The sequence below is a fragment of the Canis lupus genome, chromosome 30 (genome assembly GCF_011100685.1).
Source record: "Canis lupus familiaris isolate Mischka breed German Shepherd chromosome 30, alternate assembly UU_Cfam_GSD_1.0, whole genome shotgun sequence".
In the NCBI taxonomy this organism is placed as follows: Eukaryota; Metazoa; Chordata; class Mammalia; order Carnivora; family Canidae; genus Canis; species Canis lupus.
Window position 1 is genome coordinate 25,010,342 of NC_049251.1, and position 13,036 is coordinate 25,023,377.

Sequence of the window (13,036 nt, forward strand, 5' to 3'; positions counted from 1 at the left end):
AAGCTCACCTTTCGTGGCACACACATTTGATTTTCCCAGGTCCCTTTGCTTTGCCCTCCCTTTCCTTTCATACATGCGCTCCTGCTATAAATAAACGCCTTTCCCCCCTCCTGCTCTTTGCCATGTGTCGTCTTTTTAATTATGCCCCAAACTCTAATATAGTCAGCCCAGATCTTGTTCGGCCATTAACTTGGGAAGAAAAGAGGCTGCCTCCTGCATTTCACACGAAACATTACAAGGGCAGACCAGGGGCTTTCATCTCTTCCCACCTTCAGCAGCCAGAACAATAGGCAGCTATCATCTTGTGACATCCACGACTAATTTATCCAACCAGAAGACAGGTAGCACTCTGCACTGCCGCTCCTGTCTGAATAGGTGCAGTAAATACTCAGCTTAATAGTAGCTTCTCAGGCAGGAGGGCAACATATCACAGCGTGGCATTTTTATAATCTTCCTGGCATGCCGACAGCCAGGAGCACAGGCCAGCGCGTGTTCCTCCTCGGTAAGGCTTAGGATGCATGTAAGTGTTAGATGGTGACACACTGTGCCTTTAAGCAAGTTTAACTGTTTTATATCCCCTCTGATCTGCAGCTTTGTACATCTGTTAAGCTGCCTCTTAAACTTCTGTGGGCACATCTGTGGAGCAGTTACTTGAAGCTTGCTGTGCGTTGTGGGCCTGGCGTGGGGTTTCTTTGTGATTGCCTCCTGTTTATCTGTGAGGAGTTTCTCTGTTATGCTGCAAGGCCATAGTTAAATACATCATCTTGGCCAAAAAAGATAATAATAACCTTGTGACAGCCAGAAGGAACATACTTAGCAAAGGCTGAACAAAAATCTTGTCTGGAGAAGCACTGATTAAAAAACAAATGGAAAAAAAGCCCAACTTTTAAAAAACATTTATTTCTCCTATGTCTGTGGGTCATTTGGGCTTCAGCTGATTTGTCTCTAAGTCTCTGGTCCTCCAGAGAAACAGAACCGATAGAATAGATATAGGAGAGAAGAATTACGATGGGAATTGGCTCATGCATTTATGGAGGCTGAGAAGTTCCATGATACGTGGTCTGTTTTGCAAGCTGGAGAAGCAGGAAAGCCAGTGGTATAATTCACTTCAAGTCTTAAGGCCCAAGGATCTGGATCTCTGATGACTGAGGGCAGGAAAGGTAGACATCCTGGATCCAGAAGAGAGAGTTTGAATGCATCCTTCCTTCACCTTTTTGTTCTTTTTGGGTTCTCAATGGATCGGAGGCTACCCACCCACATTGGTGAGGGCCCATATTCTTTACTTAGCTTACTGGTTCAAATGCCAATTTCTTCCAGAAACACCCTCAAAGATGCATCCAGAAATAACATTTTACCAGCACCGGGGCATCCCTTAGCCAAGTTACATAAAATGAACAATCAAAAGCCGTAGGTTGGATTAAGTTCTGCTCCATGTATCTCATTGTCCTTAAACAAGAGGTTACTCAAGGCACTTTCTTTCTATGGTGAAATGCAACTTGTTTCAAGTCTTGTATCTTCATCCAATTTCCCACTGGCAAATCACATGGATGGCTAAGCCCAAGTCAAGAGACAGAGTGGTACACTCTGCTTATCATGAGACCATAGCAAGTCATAGAGTCAAGCTCAGCATCAAAGGGGCAGCATAATATATTCTTTCCAGGAAACTGAAAGTGAAGGAGGAAGTAAATATTTGCCAAATAATAGTCTAATCTACAACCCTGTCCCTGTCTATAAAATGAAGAAAAGACAGTTATTTGCTAGATAGTGGGATTACTGAGTCCATCAGTGTTGGTTCCATTTTTGAAAGACGCCAAGAAAAGACAGTTATTTGCTAGATAGTGGGATTACTGAGTCCATCAGTGTTGGTTCCATTTTTGAAAGACGCCAAGAACACCATGAAAAGATGAGTAACCACATAATCTTGACCATGATAAAGAAGTGACCTCTATGACCTGTCACAAAGACTCACTAGAGGATTTTGAGAGCTTGGTTCTGACTCTGCAAGTCTTAGTGAAATATTCCATGGTGTGAAAGTTCACCTGTAAGGAGAAAGGAAGGGAGGCCCTGGCTGAGATACTGTCATTTAATATTTGTCTCTTCTTTTGATATTGTATACTTCATTTGCTCAACAGACCTATATTCTGCTCTTTTAGCAATTCTGGCATCTAAATACTTAAAGAAAATAAATACGTGTAAAGGTACTTGGGGTTTATATCAGGCTTGATATACCTTTGCACACACCAGGAAGGCATACAGCTGGCCTCCGTTCTAAGTGGCTGAGTGATCATTTGGAAAGGTTGGTGCCCTTACCAAACAGTTAAATATTTTGAATATCACCAGTGACTGGATATATTTATAGTTCTGTGACTTGGCTCTTAGTTAGGCATATAAATTATGATTTTGGATCTGCTCATCAATTCTTCTCAGGGAAATTGTCGCCCCCACAGCTTTGACAGAACATCAACTTTTGGTTGAATTACAAAGCCCCACATCCCAACCACCCTCTCCCCTGTAGCCACAGCTGACTGGACCATGAATGGGCACTTGAAACAAAGACAGCTAATGGCTACATTTGGGTCTACTAGGTAGCCTGTTATTAGGTCCCTCTTTAGAGGCATTGGACTAATTAAATTTTTCTATTGTAGACTAACGAATTAGGAAACATGGAATAAATCAGATGCTATCAGTGGCTAAAAGTTCATCTAGAATGACATTTGTCTCTATGCTTTAAAATTAATTTGTTAGAGTCTATCTGTCTTAGTTATTCATTGTAGCATAACAAGTTATCCCCAAACTCAGTGGCTTTAAACAACAACAAATAATACTTCTTCTTATAGTTCCAGGCATGACTTCACTGGGTCCTCTCGTGAGATTGCAGTCTAGGTATTGGTGGAGGCCATAGTCATCCCAAGGCTCATCTGGGGCAGGATCCGCTTCTCAGCTCACTCATGCTTGCAGGATTCAGTTCTTATGGGCTGTTGGACTGTGGACCTCAGTTCCTTGCTGGCTCTCGGCTAGAGACCACTCTCAGTTCCTTGCAGTTGGCCCCTTCCATCAGAAAAAGTATGTGAGAAGGGTCAGGGACAGAGGGCAAGCAAGAGGAAAGTCAGTTTTCATAAATTAGTCTCTGAAGTGGCATCTGTGTCAGTCAGGGTTCAACCAGGGAAGCAGAACCAGTAGAAGACATATGTTAAGAGACTCATCACAAGGAAGTGCTTATGGGGTTGTGGGAGCTGGAAATGCAAGAGGTATAGGGCAGGGCATCATGATGGATAGGCTGGACTCTTGGGTGTGGGCTGAGCTGCAATCCACAGGCTGACCTTCTTCAGGGAAGCCTCAGCTCTGCTGAAGGCCTTTCAACAGATTGAATATCATCTCTCCAGATTATGTAGGGTAATCTCTTCTACTTAAAATCAACTGGTTATGGACTTTAATCACATTTAATACTTTCACTGCAACAGCTAGATTAGTATCTGATTCAATAATTGGGGACTGTAGCTAACCCAAGTCCACACAGCAAAAAATCCCATTACAACATCTTTTCACTTTTGCCACATTGTATTCATTACAAGTAGGTCACTGGGTCTAGACGATACTCAAAGGAAGGGTATTACACAGAGGAAGCTGAGGTCACTGGGAACCATTTTACAAGGCTATCTACTAGAGTTGCTTTTCAATTTTCTCACAAAATAACTTTTTTGCAAGGGCAATTGCCTTTAAAAATGTTCCTAACTCTCGAGAAATTTGCAAAGCCACTTGTAGTTTTTGACTTAATTATAGTTAAATGAATGAGGTCTTGTTCATTGGTTAATTACACAGGTTTGGTGAGTAAACATAGTTTGTAACTTCAAGTGAACAATTCAATTCTGTACAACAAACAGTCTAATAAATGTGGTTTTTCCTAACAAATATTTATAGCCTCAAGGTTATAAGTTGGTGTTCCTCAGAACTACTAAAGCAGGGGATCCCTGGGTGGCGCAGCGGTTTGGCGCCTGCCTTTGGCCCAGGGCGCGATCCTGGAGACCCGGGATCGAATCCCACGTCCGGCTCCTGGTGCATGGAGCCTGCTTCTCCCTCTGCCTGTGTCTCTGCCTCTCTCTCTCTCTGTGAGACTATCATAAATAAATAAAAATTAAAAAAAAAGAACTACTAAAGCAAACCTCTGAATATTACAACAAAGTCCTTTGGTCTTCTCAGTTAAAAAAATATAGATCAAAACTTCTAAAATTACAAAATATAGAAAATAAGTACAGATTTAGCTTAAATTTTATGAGAATTAATATGTAAATATTGACCTGTCTTCTTATTTTTTAAACAAAAGATAATGGCTATTGCAGCACTTTGCATTCTGAAAATCTCTTGTGTCAACCAGTTCCTCACTTAAAGTACTCTGCTAAAGATCATTATAAGCAATGGCAAATGGATTCTACTATCATTTTAACCAAGGTGGAATTAAAGAATTTGGTGCTTAAAATGCTCTACTTCTCCAGTCTAGAGGTTAGAAGAGCCAGTGGTCATTCTGGACCATGAAGGTCCAAAGTTACAAGGAAACTAAAGCCATGAATGAGCAGAAGCTCTGAGATGGAATAAAAAACTAATAGAAAAGAGGCAAGCAAGCACACCAAGATGGAGACAAGGAGAGGAGAAGGTAGATAACAGTAAGGCACCAGAGGGGAATATCCTCGACCTCTCACTGCTAAGGCCATCTTGGGTTCACTTCCTGTCTCCACCATTTCTGTCCTGGTCTCCTCCTCTCAGATACTCATTACATCTCCCTCCATCCCCTCATCCCATTGATGTTACTTGCTTGAGGGAATCTCTGTTCTTGTCTTCAGGAAAATGGATGCTTCACATCCATAAAATTGGCACAATTTTATGATTCTAACTCAAGTTACCCAAAACCAAAGTTTTAAAAAAACCTGTGGTAAAATACACATACCATAAAGTTTATCACCTTAACCCCTTCTTAAGTATGCAGTTCAGTGGCATTAAGCACATTGTCACTGTTGTGCAACCATCACCACCATCCATCTCCACAATGTTCCCATCTTAGTCTAACTAAGACTCTATATCCATTACAGCAGTAACTCCCCTGACCCTAATAACCAATCTACTTTCCATCTCTATAAATTTGACTCCCCTACGTACTTCACAGAGGTGGAATCAGATAATATTCATCTCTTTGTGACTGGCGTATTTCAACTAGAAAATGTCTTCAAGGTTGTAGCATATGTCAGAGTTTCCTTCCTTTTTAGCTGAGTAAAATGTTCCATGTATGTGTAGAACACATTTTGTTGATCCATTCATCTGCAGAAGGACACTTGGATTGTTTCCACCTTTGGCTATTGTCAATAATGCTGCTATAAACAGGGTGTATGAGTATCTTTTCTCTGCTTTCACCTCTTTTGTGTATAAATTCAGAAGTGGAATTGATGGATCATACAGTAATTCTATGTTTAATTTTTGGAGAAACTGACATACTATTTTTCATGCTAGTTGTAGCATTTTAGTGTTTTCTTTTCTTTCTTTTTTCTTTCTTTCTCTTTCTTCTTTCTTTCTTTCTTTCTTTCTTTCTTTCTTTCTTTCTTTCTTTCTTTCTTCTTTCTTTCTTTCTTTCTTTCTTTCTTTCTTAATTAGGCTCTATACCCAATGTGGGGCTTGAACTCATGACCCTGAGATTAAGAGTCATGTACTCTACCAATAGAACCAGGCAGGTGACCCAGTGGTTCTATCATTTTAAATTCACATCGGCATCCCAATATTCCTATATCCTCCCCAACATCTGTTGTTTTCTTTCTTTTTTTAAAAAAAAACATAGCAGCCATACTAATAAGTGTGAGTTCTGGAATTAAATTGGAACTGAAACTAGAAATGACAGGATTCTAAAGGATCAGTTTCTGGCTGCCTTGGCATCTGCTTCTTTCTCAGCCTTACTTAGTTTTCCTTATTGTACTGACTGGCTTTCTTTGCCCTCTTATCACTTTGAGCCACATGGCTCATGGCTACTCTAGTCCACCCAAATGCTGTCACTTCTCAAACATTTCTTCAGCTTTAATACCCACTGACACCCACTTAGGACTCTTTTTTCCCTATCTAAATGACAGGGAACTGATTATCCTGACTCATCATTTTGATCATGGACTTGCCCAATAATGGGCTAACCTAGAGTTAGATGACCAACTCTGGTCTGGTCAACTATGACCAGAAGGGTAGGATCACTTTGAGAAATGACTAATGAAACATTAAGGACAGGAGGTGGGACAGATCCCCTAGAAGGAAGGGTGTGTGTGTGTGTGTGTGTGTGTGTGTGTGTGTGTGTGTGCATATAACAGGCAATGGTTGGCATATACTGAGTGATGTCTTCATAAGATTTCCCATCATCAGCTCATTCATCAATCAGTATACAATCAGTGCATGCTTATTATATGAGAGGTGTTGGGCTAGGCACTATTAGCTGATAGTCAACATTTATTAGATATTTATAATGCTCCAAGCACTGATCTAAGAGAGCACTATAACTATGGGGCACCACAAAATGATAACGGCCTTCTCAAGAATTTTGCAATCTAGTTAGATGAGATGCCTACCCCCACAAAACTGTAAGTGGCAAAATAAAACACAAACACAAATAGTAAAGATGCTGTAAGTAATTTCCTGACCAATTTCCTAATGAGTGATGTACACTATAAGTGCTATGCATTTTGAGGCACTGCTACACTGTGACATTATTTGAGAAGTCTTTATGGAGGACTTGATCAGGGATTTTAAGGATGGGCAGATTTCAGATAGGCTGGAGAAAGCAACTGATCAGTCAACAAATATTGCATGCTTAATCACAATCAGGGGCTAAAGACACAAAAGAGAACAAGACATCTCTCTAATGGAGTTTATAATCTAGAAATGGACAAACAGAAAAGAACAGCTGTAGGCATCAAGATGGCAAATGATGAGCCATCATTTTTATTTGATTTTTTTTAAGTTTTTATTTATTTATGATAGTCACAGAGAGAGAGAGAGAGGCGCAGAGACACAGGCAGAGGGAGAAGCAGGCTCCATGCACTGGGAGCCCGATGTGGGATTTGATCCCGGGTCTCCAGGATCGCGCCCTGGGCCAAAGGCAGGCGCCAAACCGCTGCGCCACCCAGGGATCCCTTTTATTTGATTTTTTAAAAAAGTCTAGCCTTTGTTATATTCATGAGAAGTCTACAAGACACAGTGTTCAGAAATTAAGGTCACCCTTGTAGGGGTTACTCTGGCTTGGGGAAAATGTGTCCTCTTCGAGCCTCACAGAAGTGCCCATCATCCCCTCAGGTCTGCCACTGCCCATTTCTGGGTGGGATAGAGAAGAGGCAGGCTGCTCTTGGGTTACCTTCTACAATACTTTTCCAAAGACCATGCAACACTACTACTTTCTAGAGGCTGCTGGCAGGGGCGCAAGCTCTTGGCTCTGACTAGGGAGACAATGCTAGTCAAAGTAGGAAGAAAGAGGCTGGAATACAGCCAGGAAGAATGGAGCTTCCCAATGGACAAAGGGTGCCAAGTCCACGGCAGTCCCATCTCTACCATGGAACAAACCTCGTGTTCTGATTTGCTTAATATTCTGTAATCAAAAAGCAACCCTGCAGAGGAGAGATGATAATAGACACTTACTATACAGACATTATGTTTTCTATTTGTTTTTAATTTATTTTTTTCTTTTCTAAACCATGAACTGTTGGTTTACTGTAACACTTAGTGTTAAAAAATGAATGGTTGCTTGCTCTATAGTCTAATGCTGAACAAGCATTCTCATTTCTAATAACCCAAGTTTTAATGACTCCAGAGGGCTTAGCAAACAAAAAACCTTTCGCTAATGCCACACAATAATATCATCAACAGGCAACAGTCCTCTGTTAGGAAGGTCCCGATGTTGCCTTTACATTCGATTACCTTCTTGCTCTCCATTCAGACTTTCTGAACATTTAGAACATAAATTTCTGGCCTGTTAAAAGGAGGGCTACTTAATTCAGAAGCAAAACAGGTCCTTCTTTGATACAGTCTCCACTTTTCTCCTGGCAGGCTCCAGGCTGTAGGGAGGTAGTTCCCGGGCACTCACGTGAGAGCAGCTTTAGAAGAAAGGAATCTGAACTTGATCCCATATAAGCTGGGGGACCAGGAAGGGGAACAGGGCAGATGCACTTATTTATTTCAGCGCCTTTACATAGTGATGAGGTCCTTATCTCTGCCTTCCTCTCAAGTCTCAGAAATCCCTACAAGGGCGCAGTGGGATCAGATCATACATTTAAATTATTTTCAAAGATGTCAAGCAATTCCAACTTCTTTATAATACAGCAACCTTCCGAAGGAGTGATAAATCTCCAAACTGAAGAGAGGCTTCTCCCTTTAAAATTTTAGCTGTGAAAGACTGATTATGTATTTAAGCTTTGGAGCTGTGTAAAGCTTTGTTAGGCAAATCAGCAACCAAACCATCTCTGCTAGCTCAAAATCTACAGCTCCTATTTATACATGATGAATTTATGAGGACTCTAAGAACTGATTTCTTAACATAGTCATCATCAGTCCTTTGCATATCATCCAAGGAGCCAGGGACTTGGTTGAGCTGATGGCAGACTTTTCACTTCAACAAGCCTCACTACTATAATGGAAATCCAAAGGCCTGGAAACAATGTACATAGCTTCCCTGACTAATTTTATTATGCAGACACACACTTAATGGCTCCTGTTACAGTCACATCCAGGGTGGGAAACAGTACTGGATTGTGACGATCACACTAAATCGACAAGGATTATCAGTCATTAAAAAGGAACCAAATTAGCATCAAGCAGTAATATTTTATACTTATCAAATCTTCTGCTGGTCAAGGTCCATTACTGAGCGACACCATAAAGGCAGGAACCATCAGCTCATTCTCCAGAACATTTAAATCTCTATTGTATTTGTGTAGGATATAATTTCTGGTAGCAATAAAGCCTAATAAAGGTTATACCCCAATGAATAAAGTGTTAATAAATTGACCCATGACATTTAAATGGATAATTATATTTGAGATAAAGGAAGAATCTCTTGTTTCAGTGAAGAAGGGTTTCAACTTGTGCCCAACCCAAATGACCCATCAGCTACAGAATGGTTCTATGTGGCTTGACAGTGATATAAAATGTTCATTTTGCTGGTACCATTGTATTAGATTAATTATTCCTCAGGTCCTTCCAACAGCTCCTGTCCATCAGAATCATCAAGACTAAATTTAAAATGTTTCTACACGATAAGCAATTGCATGGAAATGAATGATTACCTGTGTTTCCAAGCATGAGTTAGAAATGCTAGGTTTGTCTTCCCCTCAGCCCCCCTGCCACAGCATGTCTGCCTGTCATGAGACGTTATCTTCACTTGGCAGAGAAGTCTATGACAGAATCAGGAAGCTATTAGGAGACTGAAGGAGTTGTTACTGAACGTGATGTATTAGATCCAACTGGAATAGTTCAACATATGTTATGTACTGATGCCTCTCAGTTCTCATTAGGACTGTGCCACAGACAACTAACAAAACCTATCTGAGAAAAACAAAACAAAGCGGAAATGCTGCAGGGGTTGTGAGCATGGCTACCCTTCAGTCTCCTGGGTAAGGCTTCTCTTCTGTATTTCCTGAACTGCACTAGGCTCAGGAAAAAACAAAACTTTAGTGAAACACAACTAAGGCTAACTTGTTTCATTAATCAATTAATATTTAATTTGTGCATTCATTCAACAAACACTTATGCATTCATGTTACATAACTACTAGATTCTCTGAGAATATACTGGCTATATGTTCTCACATAAAGTAAATGCAGGAAACATTATTAATTCAGATAAGAAATCCCAGAGAACTCAGCCCCCAACACTGCCATCTTTTTCAAAGCAGAGACTGGGTTTTATTATTTTTTAAATGCTGGGTGCTTAGCAATAAATCTTAAGTGGGTAAATGAATATAATAGGTTTTTTGAGGAAATTTCCTTCCAACAATATGGTGGACTAGAAACCCCAAATAGAACTCCTTGGATAAACTATAAAAAACTCCTTTAGAAATCCATTATTGAGCTGGAAATAAAATAAGGAATCCTCAGATGACAAAAATATAGTGGAAGTAGGAGTCTGCAGAGCAATGAGGTCAACTTTCATTCTGGAGAGCTTCTGATGAATTCTGGTGACTTTGAGCTTCCATTTTAACAATTGTACAGGCAAAGGGAGACAGAAGATAAAACTTACAGCCCATGCAAGGTCAACAGTTGAGTAGGAGATCCCTGCATATATCTGGGATTCTTAAGAGTTATATCATAAGAGGAACAGTGAACTAAACACCTGCAGAGGGGGACAGAGGAGGACTAAAAGAAAATTGCCTTTCCTGACCTTGGCAATGGGAAGGGGGGAAACAAAACTTTTTATAACCACAGATAGGCCCACATACAGATTTTCACCACAAATCACACTTTCAGAATATTCTGAAAAAGTCAGGCCAAAAATTTAGTTTAACATGGTGTAAGGAATTTGGATGAGCAAATGCTAAACCCTCTAGAGAAGAACATACTCGGAACCAAGGCTTTCAAAATATCTATGAAATTGAAGTTCATAGTAAAATAATGATATCATTATCATCAGTAAAGAAACAAGATGTCACAGATAGCTATTGAAATATCAATCAGGAGAATATTGGAATTTCAGATGCAAAATAAAAATAATTATGTTTTAAACTATTTAATTCAAATAGAGGACCTGGAATCTTAAAAATGATAAATAGATTTGAAAAAGAACCAAATGGAGTATCTACAAATAAGATATCAAATAACTGGAATAAAAACTCAATGGAAAAAACACAGCTCAAGAGAGAACTAGCAGTGACAGAGCTGAAGAAATTATTCACAATGCCACACAGATCAAAAACAATTGAGAAGTGATGAAAATATTACAGAGAAGTTATATGGAATATGGAGTGAAGATGTCTTACTTATGTGTCACCAGGATTACAGAAAGAGGTGAAAGAAAACGTAAGAGAGATTCCGAAGATAACGGATGAGAAATTTCAGAACTGACAAATGACACTAATCTTCAATTCCAAGACCCCAAAACACCTTAAGCAGGAGAAATTCACCTTTGGACAACAAAATAAAATCCCAAAACACTGAGGAAAAGGAGATGATACTAAAAGCAGCTACAGAAAAAAGACGATTCATCTGTAAAGGAATGTCACTGGGGCTGACAGCTGATTTTTCTACAGCCACAATACAATCCAGAAGACAAGGAAACAACCTACTGTCCTGAGAGGAAAAAGATGATTTTTAAAATAGAATTTTATACCCAATAAAATTATCTTCCAGGAGCAAAGATACTTTCAGATGAGAAAAATCAGAGTTTTCCATCAAAATACCAGCATTAAAGGAAATTCTAAGTGATATTCTTCAGGCAGTCAGAGGAAAAATGAACACAAATGAAAGTTGGATGTTCCAGGAAAAAATGTGAGCACAGAAAATGATAAATATATAGGTAAAAGTAGGTGAAAACGTACTCTATAAAGTATAAATGTACTTACTTTTTATTTAAAAACATCAATTACTTATATGTTTAAGGAAGTCAGTAAAAACATAGCAAGTATAAAACTCCCAACTTTGGAGAGAGGGAAAAGAGAATTAGGGAAAAACAAATACAATCAAACCTGAAAGAAAGGCAGGAAAGGAGAAAAAAGATAAACACAATAGGAAGGACAAAGAAAAACACAAAATGAGGGAGCAATAAATGAACTCAAACATCTCACAAATCTTGATAAATTTAAAAGACTAAACTGTCCAGTTAAATTACAAAGATTTTCTGGGTAGATTAAAATATGGAAGTTACAAATAACTACAATAATTTTAATAACTATATTCTTAATAAAATGGCTTTCAAACACATAAAGTATAAATTGACAGAGCTACAAAGAGAAACTGAGAAAAATCCACCTGTATCTTTCTCAATTATTCATAAGACAGATAATTAGTAAGAGTATAGTAGATCTAAACATAATTAAGAAACTTCATCTGGTGGATAAATATGAAACACTGCACTCAACTGGAAAGCTCACATTCTTTTTGTATTAGTTTCCTATTGCTGCCATAACAAATTAACACCAACTTAGCAGCTTACACCAAACACAATTTATTATCTTACAGTTTTATAGGTCAGAAGTCTATATGGGTCTTACCAGGCTAAAACCAAGGTGGCAGGATTGCTATCCTTATTATGAAACTCTCGGGGAGAATGTGATCATGCATGTTATTGGCAGCATATAGTTCCATGCAGTTACAGGAGTGAGGTTCCCATTTCTTTGCTGGCTGTTGGGCTAGAGTTGTTCTCAGCTTCAAAAGGCCAGTCACTCCACATTTTTTGGATTGTGGGCCCCTTCATCTTCAAAGCCAGCAATGGTGGTGGAGTCTTCCTCATATCTCATCTCTTCTGCCTTCTTCCATCACATTTCTGACTAAGAGGAGAAATCTGTCCTATAAATCAATAAGAAAAGGATAACTCAACAGAAAACGAGGAAAAAGTTTTGGACAGTACTTAGGAAAAGAAGAAATAAGGATGTCAAGTAAAAGAACATGAATAGATGCCTAATCTCATGAATAATTAGAAATAAATGAAAACCACAATGAAACCCCACAGGATTAGCAAACATGAACAATGCTGAGATGCTGGCAAGGATGTGAAACAGTGAAAACTGTTACACTTTTTTTGGTGGAGTATCAGAGGCATAACCACTTTAGAAGCTAATTTTGAATTTCAAAGTAGTTACACATATGCATACTCTACAATACAGCCGTCTATCTCTAGGTATGTACATCAAGCAGTGGTTCTCAAAGGGAAAGTCAGTGGACCAAGTGTCTCAGAATCAATGGCGAGATTGAAAAGATGCAGAAGCGTGGACTCCACCTCAGGATTTTTTGTCAGAATCCTTGGCGATCAAGTCTGGGGATTTTTGTAGGTGCTCCAGTCAATGCAAACACACACTGAAGTATAAGATCTACTGCTC

At 39.3% G+C, this 13,036-nt stretch overlaps 1 long non-coding RNA gene across 1 annotated transcript in view; it reads right to left on the reverse strand.

Annotated features, from left to right (window-relative positions):
• Nucleotides 1-11,915: 11,915 nt before the first annotated feature.
• LOC111093387 overlaps nt 11,916-13,036 on the reverse strand; it is an 84,401-nt gene continuing 83,280 nt past the window's right edge. The window contains exon 3 of the long non-coding RNA XR_005381368.1: nt 11,916-12,506. This is a non-coding gene — a long non-coding RNA (uncharacterized LOC111093387). The remainder of the gene's footprint in view (nt 12,507-13,036) is intronic.